Source organism: Micromys minutus, assembly GCF_963924665.1.
Source record: "Micromys minutus genome assembly, chromosome: 22".
NCBI classification, from domain to species: Eukaryota; Metazoa; Chordata; class Mammalia; order Rodentia; family Muridae; genus Micromys; species Micromys minutus.
In genome coordinates, this window is record NC_137957.1 from 46,182,517 (window position 1) to 46,200,170 (window position 17,654).

Consider the following 17,654-nt stretch of genomic DNA (forward strand, 5'->3'; position numbering starts at 1 on the left):
GGGTCAAACACAGGTTACCGGGTGTGTCATAAGCACCCTCTGGGCCATATCATTGGTCCTAATATTGTTTTTTAAATGTGTAGCTAAGAAAAAGATACACACATATAAGTATGCACACACACATGCACACACACACACACACACACACACGCAAGTAAGATGCATACACACATGCACACACACACAAGTACACATGCATGCACACGCATGCACAAACTTGCATGAAGTCTCAGCATATCTCAAGAGGTCAATATTTTATATGCTTACTGTAGTTCAAGATTATCTCTCTCCTGAGACCCTGGAGACATCAGACAGAAAGAGAAAACAGTCTCCCTGTTTGATGGGAGTCAGAAGAGAGAAGTTTCTTGGCCTGTGTTTCACTCTGCAGGACCTGCCTCGGGCAGGGTTTGAGTGGCAGGGAGTGGAAACATAAAGGGTAGAAGCTAAAGGTTCTTGAGCAGCCAGGGATCATATGGGACCTCCTGGTACAGGCTCAACAGACCCCATCTAGGAAAACCAGCAGCGTTGTACAACCAGGGAAAGATTCCAGACCTCAGCATCACTCCAGGTGATGGGAAGCCAGGAATAGATGACGCAGGAAGAGGAGCAGGACAGGGCTGTGTCGGAGAAACGGTACAGGTGCTGCTCAACTGAGAGGAAGAAAGAGAAAAGGAAGGGGTACAGAGAGCACAGTGCTCATGGCTTTCTGTAAAGGATATATCTTAGTTAAGTTTCTATTGCTGTCTTGTTTGATGTTATGTTTTCTCTGATCAGGGTTTGTGGTGGTTGGAATATGCTTGGCCCAAAGAGTGGCACTATTAGGAGGTGTGGCCTTGTTATATATAGTAAGTGTGGTCTTGCTGGAGGAAGTGTGACACTGTGGAGGAGGGTTTTGAGACCCTCCTCCTGGATACGTGGGAGTCAGTCTTCTGTTTTCCTTCCAATGAAGATGTAGAACTCTCAGCTCTGCCTGCATCATGCCTGCCTGGATGATGCCTTGATGATAATAGACTGAACCTCTGAACCTGTAAACCAGCCCCAGTTAAATATCATTCTTGTGAGAGTTGCCTTGGTCATGGTGCCTGTTCACAGCATGTAATAAGACCCTAAGACAGGGTTTCTCTGTATAACTGCCCTGGCTGTCCTGGAACTCCCTGTAGACCAGGCTAGCATGGAACTCACAGTGATCTGCCTGTTTCTGCCTCCTGACTCTGCTGGGATTAAAGATAGGTAGTGGAGCACAGCTTTGATCCCAGCACTCAGGAGGCAGAGGCAGGAGGATCTCTAGTTCAAGGCCAGCCTGGTCTTTAGAGTGAGTTCCAGTATAGTCAGGAAAAAAAAACTCACAAAAAAATAATAAGTAAATAAACAAACAAAAACAAACTAACTCAAGAGACAGGAAAATACACCAGGTCTATCATATCAAGATTCTGTCTCAACAACAACAAAACAGAAACCTCCACCCCTAACTAGGTAATTAGTGTGCCACCACTGTCTGGCTGTCCCCTGAATCCTGTGTACTGTCATGAGAGGCTCATGTCACCACTAGAGGTGCTGTTCTGAAGACCCCGCCCTGAGTGTCTGATTACAGGCTTGAGCCACCTCGTTCTGCTTCTATTGCTGTCTTAAAACAGCACAACAACAATTGTGAGGGACAAGTTTACTTCACCTTACAATTGCAGTCCACCATAGAAAAGTCAGGACAGGGACAGGAACCTGGAGGCAGGAGCTCATACAGAGGTCATGGAGGAATGCTTCTTGCTGGCTTGCTTGCTCCCCATGGCTTTTTCAACCTTTTTCTTATACAACCCAGGGCCAATTACACAGGGATAACACCACCCACATGCTGGGGTTTCAATGTGTATGAAAAGCATTTTGCTTCTCTCTCTCTCTCTCTCTCTCTCTCTCTCTCTCTCTCTCTCTCTCTCTCTCTCTCAGCAGATGGCCTAGGACTCACTATGTAGACGATGCTAGCCTCAGACTCAGTGATCCACCTGCTTCTGCCTCTGGAGTCCTGAGATTAACGGTGTGTGCTATGATGCCCACCTAGTCAGAAACATCTTTAACTCACAGGCTACGTTCAAACATACGATGCTCCTCACATTAGAACCTCACAGCAGACTCCTCCCCCTTCCAGCCTTCTATGAGATTGTCGTCAAGCACTTCACTCCCCCGTGCTGTAAGCACTATGACCCACTGGGGTTTTAGGCAAGGGCATGGCATAAGATTTGCCTTGTTAAAACCCACCATGGTTCTGCATGCATCTCAGTCTGGGGTAAGCAAGACCACTGTTTAGGGGGCAAGAGCCCAAGCAAGAGAAGTTGCTCATAGTCCAGGGACAGTTCTCAGGAAACACTTGCCAATGGAATTTTGTCACCGGCTGTGGACAGGGATTGGGAGGAAGGTTTTGACATGGGATGTGGACAGAAAGGAAGGCTATCTGTTCTATCTGCATAAGAAGGTTTTTGCAGAATAAATATTAAGCTCACACGAAGCACAGTGAATTTCAAAGGCTTGCTCCATGTGTCAGTCTTAGTGGTATTCTACACAGAACAGCAAGAAAAAGAGCGCACAGCCAGGGCCAAACCCTCAGGTCTGATGGAAGAGGACTTCCAAGGTCTGATGGAAGAGGACTTCCAAGGTCTGATGGAAGAGGATTTCCAAGGTCTGATGGAAGAGGACTTCCAGGGTCTGCTGGAAGAGGACTTCAAGGGGTGTGGTCTAAGAAGTAAGCCAGATAGGAACAGAGGAGACAGAGAGGTGAAGGCACCTGGAGCAGGAGGGTAAGAAGAGAGATGAGGATTTTCCAATTTTGAGGAGTACAGGCTTTCCAAACAAGACTTGATCCATTGGGCTTCCAGAGATTAAACTACCAACCAAAAAAAAAAAAAAAAAAAAAAAAAAAAAAAAAAAAAAAATACAAGGGCTGGACCCTAGCCCTCCCCACACACACACATGTAGCAGATGTGCAGCTTGGTCTTCATGTAGGTCCCCCAACAACTGGAACGGCGGCTTACCCAGACTGTTGCCTGCCTGTGGGTCCTGTTCCCTAACTGGGCTGCTTTGTCTGGCCTTGGTGAGAGGGGGTGTGCCTAGTGCTGCTATGACTTGAGGAACCAGTGTAATACCCAGGGGAGACCTCCCACTTCTGATAAGTGAAGGGGAGGAGTGGTGGGAAGAGGGAACTGGGAAAAGCGGGGGGGGGGGGGGCTGTGGAAAGGAAGTGAAGCAAATAAATAAATAAGTAAATAAATAAATAAGATCACAAAGCTGACTGGGGAGGAGTTGAAGAGTAGAATATGATTAAAGTACATTATAGGAAATTCTAAAAGAATTAATAAAATATTAAAAAGAGAGAAGGAGGGAAGATCCCAGGTCTTTGGGAATACAGATTACTTTGGGAAACCATCTTGGTAGCAGAGAGGGGAGCTGAGAACAGAAGAGTCTGATAGGTGAAGAGGAAACCTGCAGAGGCGACGCCTTTGAGGTAGGTACTGGAGGTTATTTTAAATGACGCCCCCTCAGCAATGAGAGAGAGCTACACACTTGAGGTAGGTTGGATTGAACCTGGAAGAAGGGCCAGCAGGTGTCTCCATCTCCCTAGTGAGTGGATTATTTATCAGTGTCACAGAGCCTTCAGAACAGCCCGTCCAAGAGTGACATGTGCCTTTAATCTCAGCACTCGGAAAAGGCTGGGCAGTGGTGGTGCATGCCTTTAATTCCAGCACTCAGAAAGCTGAGGCAGGGGCAGACCTCTGAGTATGAAGCCAACCTGGTCTACAGAGTGAGTCCCAGGACAACTAGAGCTACATAAAGAAACCCTGTCTCAGAAAACCAAAATAAAAAAATACATTAAATAATAAACAAATGAAGGAACCCAGGAAACAGGAAGGAGGGTGTTCCAGGAGGGATGTCTAACATATAAAGATTCTGTCTCAACAAACAACAACAAAATATAAACAGGGGGAAAAAAGGAGATGTCCGGATCTTTATCCCTAACGAGCTAAGTGACCTTACTGAATTACATAAACTTCCCCAAGCCTTGACTTCCTCAGACTTTGAAATTCTGTTTCTATTTTGTTTGTGTCAGAATGGCTAAGATCAAAACCTCCAGTGACAGCTCATGCTGGTGAGGAGGTGAAGCATGGAGAACACTCCTCCACTGCTGGTGGGAGTGCTAACTTGTACAGCTACTCTGGAAATTAATGTGGTGGTTTCTCAGAAAATTGGGAATAGATCAACCACAAGAACCAGCTATACCGCTCCTGGGCAAATACCCCAAAGATGACCCACCATCCCACAGGGACACATGCTCCACTATGCTCATAGCAGCTTTATTTATAATAGCCAGAAACTGGAAACAGCCTAGACGTCCCTCAGCCTAAGAATGGAAAATGTAGTACCTCTGCACAGTGCAATATTACTGAATTATTAAAAATGGGGACGTTATGAAATGTTCGGGCAAATGGGTCATCCTTTGTGAGGTAACCCAGACCCAGAAAGACATCATGGTACATACTCACTGATAAATGGGTATTAACCATAATGTACAGGATAACTCTGCTATAATCCACAGACCCAAAGAAGGGAGGGTTCAAGGGGGACTCATGAATCTCACTGAGAAGGGGACACAGAATAGACATCATGAGTGGATGAGGGGTTGAGGGAAGGGGACTGGACAGGGAGGGGTGGGGATGGGAACAGGGGGAATCAGGTTAGGGTAGGACAGAAAGAATACTAGGAGAGACAGCTGGAATGGGGGGGGGTATATCTGGAATGAGCTAGAAACCCAAGGCAATGGAAAATCCCAGGAATCTTATGGGGAGTAACCTTAACTAAGACTCCTAGCAGTGAGGGATAGCCATGTCCTCAATGGGCCATCTCCTGTAACCAGACAAAACTTCCAAAGAAGGGATTGGGACACAAACCAAGCCACGAAACCCTCCACCTACGATTTTCTCTGCCTACAGCAAGTGCAGGGGTAAAGATGGAGCAGAAACAGATGCAGGAGACACCAATGGCTGACTCAGCTGGAGATCCATACCCTGAGAGCCCACCCGTGGCACTGTTAATGACATTCTGCTATGCCTGCAGACGGGAGCCCAGCGTAACTGTCATCTGAGAGGCTCCACCCAGCAACTGATGGAACCAGATGCAGAGACCATAGCCGGACAGTCAGTTTCGCTTGGGAATCCTGTTTTTTTTTTGGGGGGGGAAGGTTAGTAGGAGCCAGAGGGGTCAAGGATACCAGACTAAAGCCTACAAAATCAGCCAACCTGGGCCCCTAGGGCCTCACAGAGACTGGGCTGCCAACCAGAGAGCATTCGTGGAACTGACATAGTCCCTCTGCACATATGTAACGGTTGAGTGGCTGGGTCTTCATGTGGGACTCCTAACAGCAGAAACAGAGGCTGCCCCTGACCCATTGCCTGCCTTGGGACCCTTTCTTCCTACTGGGCGGCCTCTTCGAGCCTCAACAGGAGAAGATGTGCCTTGTCTTATTGCAACTTGACTGAGGCCTCCCCTTTGCTAAAGAGATAGGAAAGTGGAAGGGAAGGGAGGGGGAGAACCGAGAGGAGAAAAGGGAGGGGAAACTATAGTCAGAATATAAAGTAAATAAATAAATAAAAATTTTAAAAAAACTGAACCCATTCTCACACTTATTATAGTGAGATTAAGATAGTGGTAACAACCTACTTTTGAAATTTTTCTTACTCTATCCTAACTACTGAGCTGTTTCAAGCAGGTGATAAATCCTGCCCTTTATCCTACCTTGGTAGAAACAGGAGACAACACAACTCTAATGTACTTTCTCCTGGAATTGTTTTCTCAGTACACATGAGTCTCTGTGACAGAGTCAAGAGTGTTTATAGTCAATAAGTCATCACCGTGGACTCGTAGTGTTTTCAAGCTCTACCTAGACAAATCTCCACAATACACAATAAGGTAGGCTCTGCTTAGAATGTTCGTCATTTTACAAGTGAGGAACCAAGACAATGACAAGTCTATGTAACTTGTCCCAAATCACACACCCAACTCATATGCCCCCAAGCCTATGTTCCTAAACACTGGACTGTCTCATCTCCAATAGCTTCAGTACAAGTCCAACTGAGTAGGAAAGTGAGAATCAAAGGTAGGAGAGTCCTAAACATGCCTTCCTTGCCCCAACTTCATATGTTTGGCCCTGGATTTGTGGTGTTCTGAGTCTTGTAGCACTAAGAAGACAACAGGGAATGCTTGTGTTTGGAGCTACCGGCCTGTGTGACTCTCAGTGGCAAGTGAAACCTTCAATGCTCTTTTAAGACACTGTTCTTGATCCTGTCCCATAAATGACTCTAAGACAGGGGAGAAGAATAGGATCATTGTAATGGGAGATATGGGGGTGGGCAGGGGAGCAGAGCATAGGGAAAGCCCATGCGTGTAGTGAACAAATATGCTTGCAGGCAAAACGCCCACACATTGAAAACACAGGGAAGGAATTGCAGGGAGGTGGAGTTTGAGCATGGTCAGGCTATAGGGGAGGCAAGGAAGGAAGGTTAACCCAAGTGAAGAGTATATAAAAATCCCATATGGAAACGTATTACTTCGTAGGCAATGAAAAATATAAGTTAAAAATGTGAGACCAAGACAGAGGGAGATAAAGAGAAGGAAGAAGAGGGAGAGGAGGAGGAAGAGGCAGGTCAAGGGGAAGAGAGATAACCTATAGGGTTGGACAATGCTGTTTCCAAACTCCATAGGTATTAAGCAAAAATCCCAGTATCAGACGGTGGGCCTCCCTGTGAGCTGTTAGCTCAAGAAGGCCCCAAAGATTCCCGAAATAATACAGGTTCTTGTCATTCCTCTTGGTTACCCAAGCCTTGTTGCTGAAGACACCACACATTTTGATTGCAATATACGGATACTTTAAGCTAAGGTCCCCCGTTGCTGCCTATTGGTCACAGTGCTGAAGGGGAAAGCACCCAGGATGCAGGGGGAATGAACCTGACACACCATCAGAACCCATAAGATGTGCCCACCGGTACAATAACAGCATGGCTGTTATGAGGGTAACCAACTGCTCTCCCATTGGATTTGGTGACCTGCTCTGTCAGAGAAAGTTCACTTGTGGTCATATGAGCCCAGTCATAACGGTCTTAGGCCCGAGTAGAGGATCCCACTGCTGCTGTTTAGCTAAATTAATGATACTATGCTGCCACCTAAATATTCTCTTTATATCCATAGACAAATGCTACTCTCGATCTTACTGAGAGGTTCTCTTTGTGATGAATGGCAGTGAATGAAGAAATCCATGGATGTGCAAGACCCAAAGAATAATGTGATAGAAGAGCAGGGTGGTGCACGCCTTTAATCCCAGCACTCAGAAGGCCTTAATAATAATAATAATAATAATAATAATAATAATAATAATAATAATAATGTGACGGCTAAATGCTCAACCTTACTCTGGACTCAGGGAGCATTAAGGAAGAGAGGGAGAGAAAAATATAAGGGTCAGAAAGTAGGCAGTAGGGCTGTGGGGGTGTTACGAAGGGCTATTAGGAACGGTGGCCTGTTGGGGTGGGTGTGGCTTTGTTGGGGTGGGCGTGGCCTTGTTGGGATGGGCGTGGCTTTGTTGGAGTAGGTGTGGCCTTGGTGGAGGAAGTGTATCATTGGTGGTGGGCTTTGAGATTTCAAATGGTCAAGCCAAGCCCAGTCTCTCTCTCTCTCTCTCTCTCTCTCCCTCCCTCCCTCCCTCCCTCCTTCCCTCCTTTCTGTCTGCTAATCCAGATGTAGAACTCTCAGCTACCCCTCCAGGATGTCTGCCCACACACCACCATGCTTCCCACCATGACTACAATGGACTAAACCTCTGAACCTGTAAGCCAGTCCCAAATCAAATGTTTCCCTTTATAAGAGTTTCGATGGTGTCTCTGCACAGTAACAGAGACCCTAACTAAGACACAAAGTCACTGACTTCAGGTGTGCTCAGGTGTGTCCCCACTGATGGGCCCGGTAGACTTCAGTATAGCCACACATCACCCTGGTTAAACTCAGCAGGTCACAAAACAAAGCAAAATTGCATGAAAGTAGGAAAAAGAATAGGAAGAGAAGAGAGGAAAAGGCAGCGGAAAAGAGAACAGCTTACATACATGTATGAAATTGTTCAAGAACAAATTTAATGAGGGTTTCCCAAGCAAAGCCAAGCATACGCTGGGGCTGTCTAGGCTAAGCCTGGACTGCTGACTTCACTTTCCATCTCTGCCAAAGGACACCCCAAAGCCACAATGGGCTCAGCATCAAACCACCCCTACTGTTAGAAACTGCAGAGATTGGGAACCGCCACTGTTCCACAGTATCTTTGGGATTAAGCATTCACCCCAAGAAAGGCCAGGTCACACCCTCATGCCAACTCTCAACAAATGGGGTGCCTTTGATAGCCCTACATCAACTATGTGATTCTGGGGTACCCCATTAAGATTTTTTCCCCTCTGTTGCGGTCACTTAAAGAAATTTGAGCCCCACAAATAAATTTCCCAGCCATGCCTACTGCCCGGTCTTGTTTCTTATTTCCTTGGGTCTGCTTTGTTCTCTCCTGTCAGGATCACAGAATGCTCCACTAGAAGAGATTATGAGGCAAATCGGTGCCAAGCCTCGTATCTTGTTGGCCACAAAGATTTCCCAGCAGGATCATCTATCTGGAACCTTCAAGGCCAGCCTCCTCGTTCCGCCCTGTCCTCTGCACCACACTGCCCTCTCCTGGAGACACGTGGAAACAGCCACGGGGAGGCATTTGATTTTTAAAGAGTCTTGCCTGACATAGGCTTCCCTTTAAGCGTTTTGCTCCAAGCTGTCTCTTTGCAGACTTCTCTCCCTCCTGCACGTTTTGCTTACTGGAGCCCCGGGTTCCCCCACTGAAGTATGAGAAGGAAAACAATTTGGAAGCTGGGGAGAAAGAACACAGAGGCCCGGCTGGGCTGAGGGAGGACTGTGCCTGCACTTTAAGCTAGTAGGCACCCCACCCCAACCTTGGCAGGACAAAGAACTGCGCAACAAGAAAACCCAAAGCACTTTGATGTACAAGACTGTGACATCACAGGCCTTAAAAGAGTCCCACAAAGCTCAAAGTTTTCATTCCTCGGGGTAACAGTTTCCATGTATTCATCTCAGAAGCTGCAAGGATCAAAACACTCCAAGTGCCTTCAGGAGCCAGAGACCTAAATGGGTTAAGAAGTCGGTGAGGGGGAGTGAGCGTGAACTATGAGACTCTAGAGGCCTCGAGTGGGCAGTTTCAAAACTCTAAGCGGCAGGCAGGTCGTTTTTTTACAAGCTTTGTATTCCCAGCTCCCTAACCGTGGCCAATCGGTAACACTATTTACTGAGTACGTTATTAGATCCCAAGTGAGGAGATTTAGAAAGTACTTCAAACCTTACACCAACACTATGAAGTGAGAAGGTGTTACCGGCTTCACAGCCATTTGTTAAGTGGGGAGACCAAGGCACGGAATACAGGAAGTGTTCCTACTGACAGACAGGTTGGTGGGGGCGTGGCTGGAGTTTGAATTCAGAACCCAATTTCTTAACTACCTATATGGGGTACACGGGATGGATGAGCCTGCAGGTTTGTATCCTAGGTGCATTTAGGAAACAGATTTTTATCAGAGAGAACCCATTTCCCCAGCCAGTCCCCTGGGCAGCGCAGGGGAATAAATGTGTCCCACCCAGGGTGCGACATTTAACACATTCATGATGCGGGAGGTTATCCCCATTTGTGCTTCGCCATCTAAAGGTTTCTCTGCCTGACCTTCCAGAATAGATAGATGTGGGAAGAAGAAAGATTCAGATGAGTAGACCCCTTTATCACTGGGAACCAATGGAGGGAGTGTGTACATGTGTTGTAAAGGTGTTTATGTCGCAGAAAAGCGCATGTGTAGGTCTCTTTTAAATAGTAGACTTGGGCTGTCTGTAATGGTGCCCGAGCTGACTCCAGAGTTTAAATCATACCGTTCCTGTGATCCCAGATTCAGACACGAGATGGCGCCACATTCTCCCCTGATGCAGAGTCACATACCCGCCCTAACAGAAAACAAGCCAAGAGCTTGAGCAGCCTTAGGTTTGTTTTTTTTCCTGCTGTATCCGGAACCATCCCAAGGTGAGGGGACTTCACCCACTTCACAGTAAGAGGGTACTGTGTGTCAGTTTCTAGTGGGAACAGAGCATTGGTTCAGACAAAAGCCACTCAGCCCCCTAGGGATACGGCCAATCTCTACCCCTCTCCTTTTCCTCCCCAGCCCTCCTCCATCCTCCCCAGCCCTCCATCCCTCCTCTCTGGTCCTCCTGATACCCTCAGGAATCTCCCCAAGAATAATCAGGGCAGGCTACAAAGTCAAGGAGAGTTAGAGCTGAGAAAGAAAGACTGTGGATGTCCTCCCTCTCCCTCTCCCTCCCCCTTTCCGCCTCTTCTCTCTCTCTTAGATAAAAACTGACGGAAGTCCAGAAAGGGTGCGAGTTACCCAGAGCAGCACGGCCTGGCAGAGCAGCACCCTTATCCAGTGTCCTCCATCCTGACCTTGTAATTCCACTTTGGATCTCCCCTCCCCATGAGAGCCAACCAAGAAAATGAGAGGTTGGAAAGTTCTAAATACTGGTGTTTCTAAGAGCGACTCCATGAGAGCGCATGTCCTAATACAGGAGGAGCTGCACCCGATGTGCAACCATCAATTTCCACAGAACATGACCACGTCCCCCACACAGGTGGCCCCGCTCTTACCACAGGCCCATTGCCCAATGGGTCTTGCTCAGGGCAGGGTGTCAGGAACCAACATGCTCGCCTTACACAGCCCGGAGGAAGTGCCACACCTTTTGCAGCTGTTCTGATCCTTAGGTTGCTGCCAGGCATTTCCAATCTGAGGTTGGCACGGGGCCAAAACAAGTAACCAGGGAGGAGGAACGAGACCCCGTCTCCTGAACCAGTTGGTTTAGGTGAGCAACTTCCTCTCTCTGAGGCTGTCTCCCCATCTGGAAAAAAGGGAGGTTGTAAAATTGAGCCTCTTTAATTTTAACTGTGCCAGGCTCATTTGTTGCATGGTCTGTTCCTATCAGAATTATTCAAATTGATTCATCATGATTGCAGCCCCTCCGGGACTGGTATAAGGGGCTATTGAACTATTAGTTCAAGAGCAGCCCGAGGCTGCATTGTAAGATGCTGTTCGCCAGCGCACTCGCACAAACACACACACACACACACACACACACACACACACACACACACACACATCTTTCGGGGGGGATATATTTTATTTACATTTTGAATGTTATCTCCTTTCCCAGATTCCCCTCCATATTCCTTATCCCATCACCCCTCCCCCTACTTCTGTGAGGGTGTTCACCCACCCCCTCCCGCATCCCCGCCCTGACATTCCCCTACACTGCATCAAGTCCTTGGCAGGACCAAGGGCTCTCCTCCCATTGATGCCCAACAAGACCATCCTCTGCTACATGTGCAGCTGGAGCCATGGGTCCCTCCATGCAGACACGCATCTTTCAACTAGGAAACTTGCCTCACATAAAGAAGGATCAAGGAGGGAATTGAGGGCTGGAGAGATGGTGGCTGTTATGAGCACTTGCTGCACTTGCAGAGGACCCAGGTTTTGTTCCCAGCACCCGTATTGGACAGATCATAACCATCCATTACTCCAACTCCAGGGAATCTAACACCTTATTCTGACCTCTGAAGGCACCTGAACGTGTGTCATACGCACACAGACACACAGAGATCTAAGTAAATATAAGTGTTCTTTCTTTTAGCATGACGCAATTAGACATTGATGTATGTGCTGAATACATGAATGTGTAGCCTTCTGTTTTCAGTCTTCTGTTTTTATAATACAACATGGTAGGAGGGCTTGTTTTACCATTTACTAAGATTAGGAACTGTTTTAAACAAATTACTTATCTGCTTTGGAGCCTTCATCTATCACAAACGGGGCAGGGTGAGTTGCTAAACACAGCACCTTCCTGTGTGGCTGTTGTAAAGCCTTAGAAGGATGACTGCGCACAATCAGTACTCAGGAAGTGTTAGTTCCTTGGTATTCCCAGAGCCAAGCACGGTAACTTCTCTGCAGATGCAGAGATGAAAGACCCAAACATGGAGGGTGCCACTGAGCAAGAAAGCAGCCATGCAAGCCATTGTAACACAAAGGGACCGGCAGCCTGGAGTGTGGGATCCTAGGTAGAGAGCATTTAAGTCAGCTTAGGGTTCAAGTTCAGGGGTGGAGCAGTCTGATAGGAAAAAAGGAGGAATAGGCTGGAGGTGTCACAACAGGGGTGCAGGAAAACAGCCTCAAGCTAAGATTCCCCAAGAGCAGGCTGAGGGCAGAAGCCGGGTAGAGGGAGACTTGCCCTTAAGCCCCACAGGAGCCTGGTTAATGCATGTGGCCAGAGGCATAGAAGATTTAGTGGGGAAGGGGCACAGACAGACATACACTTGGGGAAGGCTGTGTTCATGATCTATGGGGGAGTCCCCAAAGACAAGCCAAAGACAGGGAGGGCCGTGAGGCGGCTGCATATGTCCCTGCATCACACACACCTGTCTTCATTTCTATCCAGCCATTACCTGTTTCCCCACTGGACCAGGATTACAGTGAAGGCAGGAACCCATCTGTTTTGTTGTCTATCCCTGAATGTCTCCTCCATGTGGGGCAGATTGGTGTTCCCCGGTATCATGAATGTCTTAGTTAGGTTTTTACTGCTGTGACCAGACACCATGACCAAGGCAACTCTTATAAAGGACAACATTTAATTGGGCTGGCTTACTGGTTCAGAGGTTCAGTCAACTGTCATCAAGATGGGAGTGTGGCAGCATCCAGGCAGGCATGGTGTAGGCAGAGCTGAGAGTTCTACATCTTCATCTAAAGGCAGCTAGCAGATACTAGCTTCCAGGCAGCTAGGGTGAGGGTATTAAAGCCCACACCCACAGTGACACACCTACTCCAACAAGGCCACACCTTCTAATAATGCCACTCCCTGGACCGAGCATATACAAACCATCACAATGAGCCATGAACCAAGTTGCTGACGATTAGGTCTCACCTGGATGCGTTGTAAAGAGTAGACTGGGAAAAAGATGATGGTATATTGGGCTGTCAACCCTAGCATGTGGAAAGGGAGCGTATCCTAGTTAGGGTTAGCATTGCTGTGATTAAACACCATGGTCAAAAGCAACACAGGGAGGAAAGGGTCTATTCCACTCACTGTTCATCATCAAAAGTAGTGAGGGCAGGAACTCACACAGGGCAGGAACCTGGAGGCAGGAGCTGATGCAGAGGACATGGAGGGGTGCTGCTTCCTGACTTGCTCTTTATGGCTTGCTTGCACAGCCACAATTGAGTTAGGCCTTCCCCCATCAATCACTAAGAAAATGCCCTACAGATTTGCCTACAGCCTTATCTTATGGAGATATTTTCTCAAATGAGTCTCCCTCCTCCCTGATGATTCTAGTTTGTGTCCAGTTGGCATAAAACTACCCAGCACAGGAAGGGAGGAGGTGGGAATCTTGTAACTCCTAAGCATTGGCTTAAGTGTTGAGAGGATTCCTGCTTCCCCATTTACATGTGGGGGATGAGAACTTGGATCTGCAAGCAAGGGAGATAAATGGAAAGGAACCTCTGTGCTTCCCCAGAGGTATTAATAATTATAATTAATGTTAATAATTAATAATAGCCTCTGGATATTAGTAGAAAACCAGATCAGTGTCTCAGAGGTCTGGCCTGCACAGAGATTTGGGAAGTAATACTATGCAGATAGCAAATAGTACAGGTGCATAGGCATAAAAAGGGCTGGAGAGACGGCTTAGCAGTTAAGGGCACATGTTGCTCTTGCTGAGGACCCAGGTTCCATTCCCAGCCTGGACATAGCAGCTTACAGTCATGCATGACTTCAGATCCCAGTTATCCAAACAAAGCCTTCTTTTGACTCCTATTGGCACCTGGTGCCTGTGTAGTCTCCATAAATGTATGTAGGCAAATGATTCGTATACATAAAAGTATTAATAAATCTCTAAAAAGAACAGGGAATGACTTCACACTGTGTATGTTGGCTTGGTATGTTTAGTCAGCATAAGTCTTGTAAAAAAATGCTGTGTGGGGACTTATTAACTATAAATTTTATATCTTTTAGCCTATAGCTGCCTCCTTCCATACTCATTCCATATAGGTGGAAATAAATGCCTAGCACCATACAAGTTTAGTTTTGTCCTCAGATTTGTAACTTAGGAATCATCTGGTCCAGTGCTTCTCAAACTAAGAGCCCCCAAGGTATCAGTTGTAGGATGATGTCATTATGCAGCAAGGTGGGTCCAGCCTATCATGGGATAAGAAGGAAAGGTAGGCGGGGAAAAGTTGAACAAAGGGAGAGGAGAGGAGGCGGAGCTGAGGAGAATCAATATGGAGCTGGGGAAGGAGGATCTAGATCCAGGTGGTCTTAATTGGCGATAGGTAGATATGAATATTTTTAAGCATTTCCAAAGGTCAATTTGTCTTATCTAGGTGGGCGGTTTATATCTTTGTCAACCGGTTGTAAGCTTATTGTGTGGATGGATTGTGGACTGAGAATATAACATATAAATATGATTGATAAAGTATTGATTATTGAGTCATGGTTTTACTGGGCTGTGGGGAATGTGAGCAAAGTTCCCGGTTGGCGGGAAGACAGCTGGGAGAGGACAGCTCACATTCCGCATGGTAGAGAAAAAGCCGGGGTGAGCGGATCCAACTCAGTAGCCCGAAGCTTAGCACAGATCCTTTTAATTTTTCCCTCGCAATAATCGTTTGAGCAGATGACAGAGACCGATTGGAAATGGAGACCTGTGAGCATCCACATCTGTATTGGTCAGGCTCTGGCAGAGCCTCTCAGGAGACAGCTATACCAAGCTCCTGTCAGCAAGCAGTTCTTGGCATCAGCCATAGTGTCTGGGTTTGGTGTCTGCGGATGGGATGGATCCCCAGGTCGGGCAGTCTCTGGGTGGCCTTTCCTTCAGTCCCTGCCCCACTCTTTGTTTTGCATTTCCTGTAGCCAGGAACAATTCTGTGTTAATCTTTTTGAGATGGGTGGTGACCCCATCCTTCAGCAGGGGGCTGTGACTAACCTTTAGATATGGTCTCTTCAGGTTCTGTCTCCCCTCTGTGGGGTATTTCAGCTGATGCCAACCTGCTTTCCTGGCATCTGGGACTTTCTGGTGGCTACCCCCAGGTCCCCACCCCCCACTGCTACGCACCTCTGTTCGATTTCCTGAGTCTCTGTACTTCTCCCTGTCTCCTCCCATACCTGATTCTGCCCTCCTTTTCCTTCCCCTTCTCTCTCCCTCTCAGGTCCCTCCCTCCACTTTCCGAGATTATTTTGTTCCTCCTCCTAAGTAGGTCTGTAGTAACCATGTATCATGGATATTCCAAGCTTTCCTTCTTTTTTTCTTTTTTTCTGGCTAATATCCATTTATCAGTGAGTGCATACCATGTGAGTTCTTTTGTGACTGAGTTATCACACTAAGGATGATATTTTCTAGTTGCACCCATTTGCCTGGGAATTTCAGGAAGACATTGTTTTTAACAGTTAAGTACTCCGTTGTGTAAACGTATCACGTGTGTCCTTGTTATATGTTGGAGCATCTTTGGGGCATATGCCCAGGAGTGGTATAGCTGGGTTCTCAGGTGTTAGGGGAAGGACTGAAGAGCTGAGGGGGTCTGCAACCCCATAAGATGAACAATATCAACCAACCAGACCTGCCCCCAGAGCTCCCAGGGACTAAACCGCCAACCGAAGAGTACACATGGAGACCCACGGCTCCAGCTGCACAGGTAGCAGAGGATGGCATTGTCTGGCATCAGTGGGTGAGGCGGGTCTTGGTCCTGTGGAGACTCGATGCCCCAAGGTAGGGAAATGCTATGGTGACGAGGTGGGAGTGGGGAGGAGCTCCCTCATAGAAGCAGGGAACAGGGGGATGGGATGGGGGCTTGCAGAGGGGAAACCTGCAAAGGGGATAACGTTTGAAATGTGAATAAATAAAATAACCAGTAAAAGAAAAGAAATGGAGATTTGTGATTCTTATCCCTCTGTACCCCTTTCTCTCTACCCTACCTTATAAAGACAAACCAGAATCTCCGAGTCTAGCAACTAAAACGTGTGTGTGTGTGTGTGTGAGAGAGAGAGAGAGAGGGAGAGAGAACACGCACATACCCGTGCTCACATGTATCAACAGGTGCATGCCCGGTGTCGTCAATTCCTCTCACCTTATTCTTTGAGACAGGGTCTCTCATAAACCCGGAGCCCAAATACTCAGCTGGTGAGCCTCGGGGACAGGCACATGCTGCCGCGCCCAGCTTTTTTTATGTGGGTGCCGGGGGGATCCAGGTCCTCATGCATGGGCAGCAACCTGTCTATTGACTGAACCATCTCTCCAGGTCTGTCATCTGTGTTAACATGGTTTCCTGGTGACACTGACACGTGTTTACAATGGGAGATTCCTCCACTGGTCTGAACTGTGTTACCGTTTGCAGATGAAGAAAATGGGACCCGGAGAAAATAAAGGATGGGCTCGCCGTGACAGCAGGACCAGATCCAGACATCTGAAGATGCTAGGCAGTGAGGGAGTGAGGGAGATGCCACCAGGGGCTGGCGCTTCTGCAGCAAAGGAGGTTTTAAGAAGTGAGACCACAGGGAGGAAATCTGCCAAGTTCCCCCAAGACATCAGTCTCCTGGGTTGCCACTCCAGAATGATGTAGACCTCAAGGGAAGTCACCTGGAACAGCCTATTTTCTGTCTCGAGGGGCTTTTACCCATTGCAGTACTCCTATGTGAGTTACAGCCCAGTGACGAAAGAGAATAAGTTAGCAGTTTGATGAGGGAAATTGTAATTCAAATTGTTCCCTGAAAGATTTGATGATTAAAACCAAGCTGCTCTGACCCCTGCTTTTTTCTCCGGGTATCCTTACCATTAACATCCCCCGAGTTACCTTGCTCTTCCACCTCTGATATGCCTTTGCGCATCCCTCTCCTTCAAGTCTCCTTCATCGTCTCTGACAAGTTGTTTCCTTAACTCACTAGTAAATATGGATGAGTCACTCAGAAAACAGGCCGCTTGTCTGCGCTCCAGACCGGGTGTCCCTGTGTGCGCAACATAAATGCCAGCTGCCGCTCTAATAGTTGTCAGGAGTGACCATTATCTTAAAGTCATGCCCTCTTCACCCCCACCCCAACCTATGCATGCTCTGTGACTTGGCTCTGGAACCTCTTCTGAGCAACTCTCCTGCGGGCTCCTTGTCTGAACCTTCAGAAGACCAAACGGAGTTTGCTCTTTTTCCTGCTCATCTTGTTCTCCTTCAATCCTGCGAGGCAGTGGGTGGCTTAAAATTCAGTATTGTAACTCCTCCCTGCCCAAAATCCTTTTTTGGTTCCCATAGAAAGTAAGGTTCGGATTCACAGAACCCTCCAGGACCTGGTCCCAGACAAAAATCTTCCAGCCTCAGCCCCACTCCACGGCGCCCCCTAAAGGCAAGATAGGAGAAACGCAAGAGGAGAGTAAGTGATCCTGAGGACCAGTGTCCCGCCCGGCCCTCTGTTCCTGCTAGAATTGCTCTCAACTTCCCCACTGTCTTGGCCACTCTGAAGCCCGGGATCTGTCTCCT